Source organism: Rhamphochromis longiceps, linkage group LG9 (genome assembly GCF_057381845.1).
Source record: "Rhamphochromis longiceps isolate RC_006_pf linkage group LG9, R_longiceps_female_GT1.1, whole genome shotgun sequence".
Classification (NCBI taxonomy): domain Eukaryota; kingdom Metazoa; phylum Chordata; class Actinopteri; order Cichliformes; family Cichlidae; genus Rhamphochromis; species Rhamphochromis longiceps.
Window position 1 is genome coordinate 7,679,985 of NC_140565.1, and position 9,538 is coordinate 7,689,522.

Below are 9,538 nucleotides of genomic sequence, written 5' to 3' on the forward strand. Positions count from 1 at the left end.
GGTGGGGAGCCAGAGTGCCAAGTCAGACAGAACTGGCAGGATCTGGCAGTCTCCCCTGACATATCCTGCATTAATCCAGCCCCGCCCGGGCGGTCGACGCAGCCCCCACCCCCAGGACTCACACCAAGCTGGACCAACCCAAAAGCAGTTTTTTAGTTTTTTAAAAAATTGGATAAATATATATTTAAATCATGTATGTCATCCAGCTTCCTGATTGGGGACATCTATAAATTCTTAAAGTTAATTAAGTACATTTTCCTCATGCCTGATTGGTGTGAGCCCCACCTATAAGTGGTTTAGTGAGTTGCATTAAAATTGATGGAAGGTGGAACAGGAGAAAACGAGGCAGTCGCAGATAGTCCGACCACCATCCCAGCCCACCCTCACCACTTACAGTGAGTCGTATTCTGCTCTGCATCAGTATAGTTATGACTCGTATGTGTCAGTGTCAGTGCACTAGTGCTGTGGATTAAAAGAAGCGAGACAGGTGCGGTCATACCAACCCGTTGAGAGATAGTAAAGAAGAGGCAGAGTCATTGACCCCCCATCCTCCTGCAGACCCACAGATCCGGCACCCAGAGGAGTCTCTAGCCCGCCCCCACCAGCGGAAGAAAGAGGGCAGCCCAGAGCATCCACCCGGGAATCTCCAGAGAGACAGAAAGTAACCGATGAATTATGACCGGCGGTTACATCTCCTGCAGTAGTTGCGGTCACAGAGGCGAGGCAGAGGAAAGCAACCAGAAAGGGGTGGAGCTACAGAGAAATCAGGGAGGGGGTGAAAACAAGCCCACCAGACCCACGGCTGGGCCCGTACGTGCAAACTAAGCACAGTCGGCCAAATCAAACGTAATAAATTTTTTAAGGAGGCAGATACTCTTTTCACTAATATTTCTTCAATTGGTATTATTCAACCAGTGATTAATGCTAAGTGATTGCTTGATTTTCTAATAATAAGTATTATTTTCTTGGCAATGGCTGAAGCAGTGAGTGTGGGTTTAGCTCTTTTGGTTGGAAGACTAATTGCAGTTGTCTCACTGAGGAAGCACAAATGAGGAGATAGAGGAAAGCTTTTGAGTTGTTTCAAGCCACGGGTGAACACACTCATAGCTCACTGTAAGGTGGTAGAGAATATTTTGGCTGTCTAATCCAAATCTTTGGAACAGATTAGAGGCTGACATGAACTTTTACCATGAAAGATGTGATGAAGACGTGAGATTCCTTTCTGCTCCCATGTTGTAAAGTGAAGTGTTGCTGTTAAACTGAAAATCTAGATTGTCCCAAATGAGTGAGAAAGCACAGGGTTCAATTAAGGAACTGTATCCACACAATGGCTGAAAAAGGAATTAGGTTACTACGTTTGTCCTGGAATACTAACTCTAAATAGTTCACCAAGTCAGTCACTTTGTTTTTTCTGTAGTCATATCACCAAAAAGTTCACATAAAGCTCTCTGGTACAGGAAAAAGTCTGTCTAAAACTCACATTCACCCACTAACTCAACAGTTATGTCATTAACCTGTCTTTTCAGGAAAATTTTGGCCTTTTAAATTTCAATTTTATTTAAATTGAAACGATGCACCTTCTGTTTTCTTCACCACTTACGGTCATCACAGTGGAGCTTCTTAGCCACGATCTTCAACTAGGCCATCAGAGATAAATGGTTTAACTGTTCTGACTGTGAGGCTATAACAGAAACAACAGTAACACCTAAATTTCATAAATGGTACTAAAGTACAGTTTACATTTACAGTAATAGGGTGACCGTGTAGTGTCCACTCCATGGACAAAGACTTAACACTTTTTTAACATTTAGAAAAACATGTTAATTATCTTCCGGTTTCATTGTGTGATTTATGATTTGAAGTTATTTTCAAAGGCCTTTATTTTTGGGGTAAATAAAGGCCTGCTGAGCAAGTGCTTAAAAGAAGTGTACAGACTTCATAAGACACAAGGTTTAACACAACATTACCACAAACGCCAACCTGTTGGTGGCAAAGCTGAGGGACGACATATCCTTGGAGTAGAAGTGGCTGACCAATCAACTGCCAGCAGCATGGCTAAAGTCATCCAGAGAATGATATGAACCCTGCATTGCGGACTGCATTCTTTCTGCCAACACATAACATTTTATTTTGAGTCCCTTGACAGAGAAAGTTTGGAGCAGCTTGTAGGTCAAACATTTTATCAGTCAGATCAGACCGCCAGCCTGTCCATGTCCTCCTCTGACTGATTTTGTTCAGCTGTTCACTACTCAAAGTAAGTCCTTATTAGCCTCTTTTATTAAATGCTAATTACGCTTCAGACATCAGCCAGATGTTTGCACACTGCAGCTCTCGTGCTCTCCAGATAGCAGCTGTATGTGTGTGTTTGCGTGTGTGTGTGTGAGAGAGAGAGGAGGTGGGATATTAAATGAGTCTCTTAGTCACCTGAGATTGAACTGTGCCATAACAGTGATGGAAATGTGCTGTTAGGGGGCTCAGAGCGTTCAGCTTGTCTCCTCATCACTCTGCAGCGTGGCTGAGGACTTGGACAGGGATTACACACTTCAACATTTGGAGATGAACTAAAGAGAAAAGTGAGGTGTTTTTGTTTCCCCAGCTTTGGGGTTTGGAGAGCCCAACACTGAGGCAGCGAGTCCTAAGGCTGAGTCACTCGCTCCTCTTGGTTACACTGCTTTGTGTTTGTGTTTGGGTCCCTGTTTGTCTCAAATTACACACCTGACACCCCCCCCCCCCCCCTTCCCTTCAAAAAAGAAAGAAATTCTGACCAGTACGTGTTTTCTTTATGACACAAGCAACCTCTTCCTGCTCCGTAAATCCAAAAATCCACCTCTGGCTTACAAGTGTAGCAGAAAATAACTTGTGCAGCGAGCTGCTGAACAGAAAGCAGGCACAGCCATTGTGTATGTCAGTGGAACTGAGCTGGAATTTTAGCGAACTCCCCTTCACTAAACTACCACCACCCAGCATGCAGCCAGCTCTGCCTTCATCATCACCCACCTGGTTAGCAGCACCCACCCCCGCCCCCTCAAACATCAACTCGTCTGCTCTCCACAGCAGGCTGCCAGGCCCGGGGCTGGGCCACAGGATGGAGGAGCAGGAGGAGGATGGGAGTGTGTTTGTTGGTGTTGATTAGAGGATCAGATCTCTAATGATGCCAAGTGGTGGTGGTGGTGGGAGGGCAGTCTCTTGACTCCGGTCCAAAGGCTTTCGATTTGAAGGTGTGCTGAACACTTGGAAAAGCGCACACACGAATACACGTAATGATGAAGAGCGTGGTAGGGGAGCAGCTTTAAAAAGATACTTTTGATTGATTGGCAGATTCTTCACGCAGCAGCTACACTTCTTTACCCTGGTGAAGGGAATAAGTTGACCTAGACCTGTGCTTTGAGCCATCAATTGCAGAGGGAAAAGAAATTATACACAGGATGTAGCATACACAAGCTGGAGCCTCATAAGAGGGAAATGAATGCCAACATCTCACCAAGCACCACGTAAGTTGTTTTTTTGGGTTAAATCTGGAGTCAGCCAGTCATCAACCTTTATTCTATCCAAAAACTGATTTTTGAATTTTGATATATAACGTAGAGCACAAGGAGTGCAAATGAGTCATCCATGACTTGTTATAACAGCAGTAGAGCAGCCAAATCTATATACCACACAATGTGACGCGAACAAATCACCTAGGTACTGTTATACATGTGCTGGTGGTCAGAAAGTAGAGGTTTTTATGTAGAAGTTGGTTGGCAGTAGTGGAGATACAGGTTGGTAGAGGTCAATCCCTGGCTGCTCCAGTTGCACACTGGAGCAGCCAGGGATTGACTCTCTTTGGCATGCACTGCCAAAGTATCCTTGGGCAGGAAACTGAGCCCCAAGTTGCATCCATCGATGTGCGAGTGTAAGCTAAAGCTCTGAGGTGTAGAGTTAAAAAGGACCTAAGTGAATGAGGCGTATTGTAGAGCAGAAAAGTGCGATATAGAACCATGTGTTTTGGTACAAACCAGCCAAGTGTCCCAGTAGCTACCAATGAATATGGGCTCTGACGGTGTCCCACTCTGACCACTGAGCCACCAAATGTGGAAGAAAGTGGCAATCTTGCCCCCTGCCTGGCCTCAGTCAACTGGTGCACAAGTGTCAACTTCAACAGGGACTTCATTACACTGTTACTGTTTGTGGCAACAGATGGGAAATGCTGAAATAAAGAAAGAAGGATGTGGTTCTTCAGAGCAAAAGATTGGAGAAACCAATCTGCACATTGTGAAATGGTATCATAACCACTCAGTGACTCCTCTAAGGAACTACTTTGGAGTACCGAGTTGGTGACGCTGAGAGGTGGGACAGCAAGCAAAGGCAAGGCAAGTTTATTTGTATAGCACAATTCAACAACAAGGTGATTCAAAGTGCTTTACAGAGACATTAGAAACAAAAACAAATAAAAAGCATGATTTAAAATTGATTAAAAACAAACAAGCAAACAAACTAACTAATTAACAAACAAACAAACAAAACAGTATATAAAATCAAAACAGATAAAATCAGAACAGTAGATAAAATCAGTAGTTAAATGTAAGTTTTGAAATTTAAGCTTAAAAGTGTGGATTTGGTGCTTTATTCAAATGCAGCTGAGAACAGGTGAGTCTTCAACCTGGATTTAAATAAACTGAGTGTTTCAGCTGATCTGAGGCTTTCTGGGAGTTTGTTCCAGATATAAGGAGCATAAAAGCTGAATGCAGCTTCTCCGTGTCTGGTTCTGACTCTGGGAACTGATAAAAGACCGGATCCAGATGACCTGAGGGATCTGGAAGGTTCATACTGGGTCAGGAGGTCACTGATGTATTGTTGCCCTAAACCATTCAGAGCTTTATAGACCAGCATCAGGACTTTAAAGTCTATCCTCTGACGGAGAGGGTAATCACCTGGTTTCCCTGCCCTGCTGTGATTAGGTGGTGGGGATCTGCTTGATTCCTTGATTGCACTGTGGCTGATATTCCACTTGCTGGATATGACCGTTGTGATAGAGGGGCTGATAATATGCTACCGCCTTGGTAATTTCTCACACTTGAATGTTTCAGATCATCAAAATAATTGTAATATTAGACAAAAATAACCCAAGAAATACAAATTTCAGTTTTTAAATCATGATTTCATTTGTTAAGGGGAAAAAATAAATTTAATAACTTTTTGTGCAACCCTGTTAATCACAGTTAATTCATAACTTAATATATCAACATGGCTCCCAAAAAGTACCCCTCACCCCCAGACGGTTGTGCCAGATGGCTACCCCTGAGCCTGGTTCTGCTGGAGGCTTCTTCCTGTTAAAAGGGAGTTTTTCCTTCCCACTGTCACCAAAGTGCTTGCTATTAGGAGGGTCATCTGACCATTTAAGTTTTGTCTGTATTATTCTAAGGTCTTTACATTACAATATAAAGCGCCTTGAGGCAACTGCTGTTGAGATTTGGCACTATATAGAGAAAACTGAATTGAAAAAAATGTAACCAAATAGAGCATAATGTATCGCAGAATATATGGTCACATCCTACCTAGCATAAACTCACTAAAAAACACTTATAATGTTGATGTGGGCATTTACACCCAGATGTTCTTGAAAACTTTGTGAACTCCTGATGTAAATAATGACTTATGGTGACAGTAAATGCAAACAGTAATTTTGTAAACAAGAAAACCAAATGGGGGAATCTTCAAATGAAGGACTTGAGTTATGTAAAGTCCTTGTTCACACACTTCCTCCAGGAAATTATGACGTTTATTTAGGCCCGATTCTGTTTTGTCAGTCTCTTCAATTCATCTTCCAAGTAGCTGATATTGTTCCATTATACTCTTTCATAAATACTATAAAGTGTGCAGTGGGGGAGCGGTGAGTATTTCAGAATAAAACTTGTCAAGTCTCTTCTTTTTTAGAAAGATTTTCACCATCAAACTGAAAAAAAAAAAAAAAAGCTTATAATTACCCACATATGTCTGTCTGATGTCCCATCTATTACTCGAAACGTGTGCAGAGGAAGTCCAAACCTGTGGAATGAAGTCTAAACTCCTGTAGATCTCATAATGTGGTGTGCAGTCCCCTTCTTTCTTCTCCTCCAGCTGTGGAGCTTCAGGTAGTACAGAGCCTCCATCCAAGCCTTTAAAAGAGATTGTCCAGGTCTGGTCAGGAGACAGGGAAGAGATGCAGTGAGTGAGGGCGACCTGAGGCACGTGGCTACGCTCCACATTATATAAATCCACAGCACTTTTATGGGCTCCATCAGGGTAGAGATCTAAATCTGGGTTAACAAGCAGAGCTTACCGCTAAGAGTCCAGGGCACGAGAAAAGAGAGAAAAAGTCTCCTGTCTGAAACTCATTTCCCATAAATCATCTCGGCTCACACTCTTTGAAGTGGCTTTCTTAGAGTTTGGACAGGAAGTGTCGGGCTTAGGGGTTTTTTTCCAACCCAAAGACAGAGAGGGGAGGAATGAGGAAAGGAAAGGCAAGGAAAGGAAAAACAAGAGAGGAGGAACACATATGTGCTGTGATGCTTAGAGCAAGTAGTAATCCACACATAAATAGAAACGCTGCGCAGCATGCAGAAGAATATGTGCTAAGCCCGGTTTGGACTCATTGTTTGCTGCTTGTCATCTTCTGCGGATGCAGGAGAGGAGGAGGAGAGGGGAGGAGTGGCGCGGTGTAGGCTCCCTGCCAAATGCAAATATTGTGGAATAAATGGCGGTAAAGCTCAACCGTTGCCACTTTGCACCTAAGCCTGTGTTGAATTAACACTGTTATCATAAACAAAACATTATGTTAACGCGGCAGCGGGCTGAGCATCGACAGATGGGTAAGAGCATTAGGGAGATACCCGCCAAAGGGTGCTTTTCACCTCCTGTTTGGGCTATTACAATTCACAGGCGAGTCATGGCTGCAAAAGCGCCCATGGCATATGGCCCAGTAAATATTGACTGATATTTTAATTACCCTCTGCATAATCTAATAATTAATCACAAACATTACAGTTTCACCTTTACCCGGTGCCGCTTTTAAACAGGCACAGTCACTTTCTGTGGATTAAGAGTTTTTCATATTTTTAATGTGGCGGCATGGAGCAACACTCTCCTAATGAAATGCCTTCCGGTGCTTTCATTGAATATGTTTTTCTCAGCAAATGTTTCTCTCATCATCTAATCAAATGTTTTCTTTTCTATCACAGTCTACATCTGAACACATATTTGTGGATTTTAGGGCACATTTTACAAATCCGACTGGCTTTCACATGCTTGAAAATAATATTCCCCTGAATTCTATATCCAGGCTGGAGAGACTGGAATTGGACCCAGGACCCTGTGGACCTTCTTCAAAGCGGCCTAAAAGGGAAGCAAACCAGCTCCTAATGACAGACTACATTATGTTGATGAACCCCAAACAGAGGCCTCCATTGCTTTGCAAGTCTATTAGAGAGAGCTCTAGATTTCTGCCTTTTCTGTGCTTGAACCGCAACAGGTTTCAGGTCATGACTGCAGACTGTATATAAAAAATGGAAGTAGCACCCATTGATTTTGCAATTCCACATTTAAAAATGTCAATACTACCACCATGGTGGGTTTATGGCTTCCACCATGGTTTTATTATTACTGTCTTTTCAACGTTGGAGTTTATTTAAATAAATCCTGCATGTGTATCCTGCAGTCTGGAGACTGACTTGCGTTTAGAGCCAGGGCCAAGTGGCCACCTGAGGAACTGCACGGATGTAGCTGCAGATCTGCATCTCGGACAATTAGCAAAATGTAGGCTCATTTAAAAGCTGGCACAACATTTGAGCGCATTATTTTATGAAAGCAATATTTTCTTTGTAACTGCAGAGATGCATAAAGTTGAAAACAACAGTTTTTTTAACAGATATTTCTTGTTGTCTGAAACAAGCACACAAGCTTACTGTCACGGCTCAACGGCACGAGGGAACAGGGATGGACACAGGCGCAGAAACCAACCCGGAAGCGAGGTGACAGAAAACAAATGATTTATTTCCGCCCACAGGTAAACAAAGGTGAAACACAAAGCGACGCCACCACACTAGTGGCGCGTAGGATTCGTCGGTGATAATGAGGGCGACCTAGACACCTCTAGGAGACGGCTGAACAGCGGGGACAGCGGGGAGGTAGAAACAGGACTAGGTAGGGGCCGGGGGCACTGGAACAAGAGGAGATCACGATCAGAGGGATCCAGCAGACAACCAATAATCCTCCGCAGTTGAATTGAATTGCCTTACTTGGTTTCAGATGGAGGGGACAGGTGGAGCGGAAAACCCGGAAGGGGTCGAGGCGTGGGGAGGCAGGCAGGTGAGCGGTGGGCCGGCAGGCCACGTTGTGTAAGCAGCTGGCGGCCCAGGTCCAGGAGGACGGGAGCGAGGGGAACAAGATCTCCACTCCGGGTGCTATCGCTGAGGACAAGAAAAGACAGGTCAGTCATCACACGGCGTTAAGACAAGGTTTAGGATGCTCCACTGAACTAACATGGGAATAGCAGATACTCAGGCGATGAGTGGTTGAGAGCGCAGGTCTGATATACCGCTGGCACGATTGCTCACAGGTGGTCAGCCAGGGAGGGGCAACCGGACTCCGCCTAAAGGAGGAGGAGCCGCTGTCTGAGACCTGCAGGTGCCCCCACCAGACCCTGTAAGACAGCATTGTCCTCTGGGTAAAACGCTGCCTATGAAATGTGCTCAAAATCCCCAGACTTAGCAGCAGGGTTTTTTTTTTTTATTGAGTTTACTGTGACACATAAATGTTTAACGGGGCTTTTGGAACATTTCAGTCCAAATAAAAACATTTAACACACGTCACAGGAAGCTGATGAATGATGATGTAAGTTGGGAAAATGTTCTAGTGCATAAAATCATCAGGAGGCAAGAAAAGTCTAAATATTTGGCCAATCAGAAAAGAGAAAATACAGGAGGAGTTTCAAACACTGACACTGCACTCATTTTTCCACAATACAACAGGAGCATCTGAGTGTGCTGCATTCATGTCTTGCATTCTGTAAAGGGGTCGTATGCAAAGAAAAGCTGGTGGAGCTAAGCTCAGAAACTGGGCTCGGAGTCAAAAAACGAGATACAACACCCTCGTGCACACACACACACCTGCAGGGTGCACAGCAGCATCCCACTGTCTTCCAGGAGACACAGAGGGGAGGGATGTGGAGGAGCGGGTGGGTGGATATGCACCGGGTCGCCACATCAAACTCCTCGCAGGCCAGAGGAGTTCAGAGCAGGCATGTGTAACACAGCGATTCAGCATCCAGCAACTTAGCATGCAAGAGAGGGCGAGCAGATGAAAACCAGCGAGAAGCACGCAGAACCTTGCCAATCTTTTCGGAGAAGGCGGCAGCTTCTTCTTCTTCTCCTCGCTCTTGTTGCTGTTTCTAGGCAGGCTGTTGGATGGGTGGAAACCTGCTGTGTATATTGTTCTACTGTGATTGCATGAAATTCCCCTCTAATTGCTCTTGTTCCTCCACACAGGCCAACAGCTGATATTGAGAACATCTGAGAGCTCT

At 44.3% G+C, this 9,538-nt stretch overlaps 1 long non-coding RNA gene across 1 annotated transcript; it reads right to left on the reverse strand.

Annotated features, from left to right (window-relative positions):
* Positions 1 to 4,247: 4,247 nt before the first annotated feature.
* LOC146661614 (uncharacterized) lies at positions 4,248 to 8,632 on the reverse strand. The gene is made up of 3 exons (XR_014913190.1): positions 8,500 to 8,632; positions 8,256 to 8,426; positions 4,248 to 6,159 (listed from the first exon to the last, which is right to left on the reverse strand). It is a non-coding gene; the product is annotated as an uncharacterized LOC146661614 (long non-coding RNA).
* Positions 8,633 to 9,538: the final 906 nt, after the last annotated feature.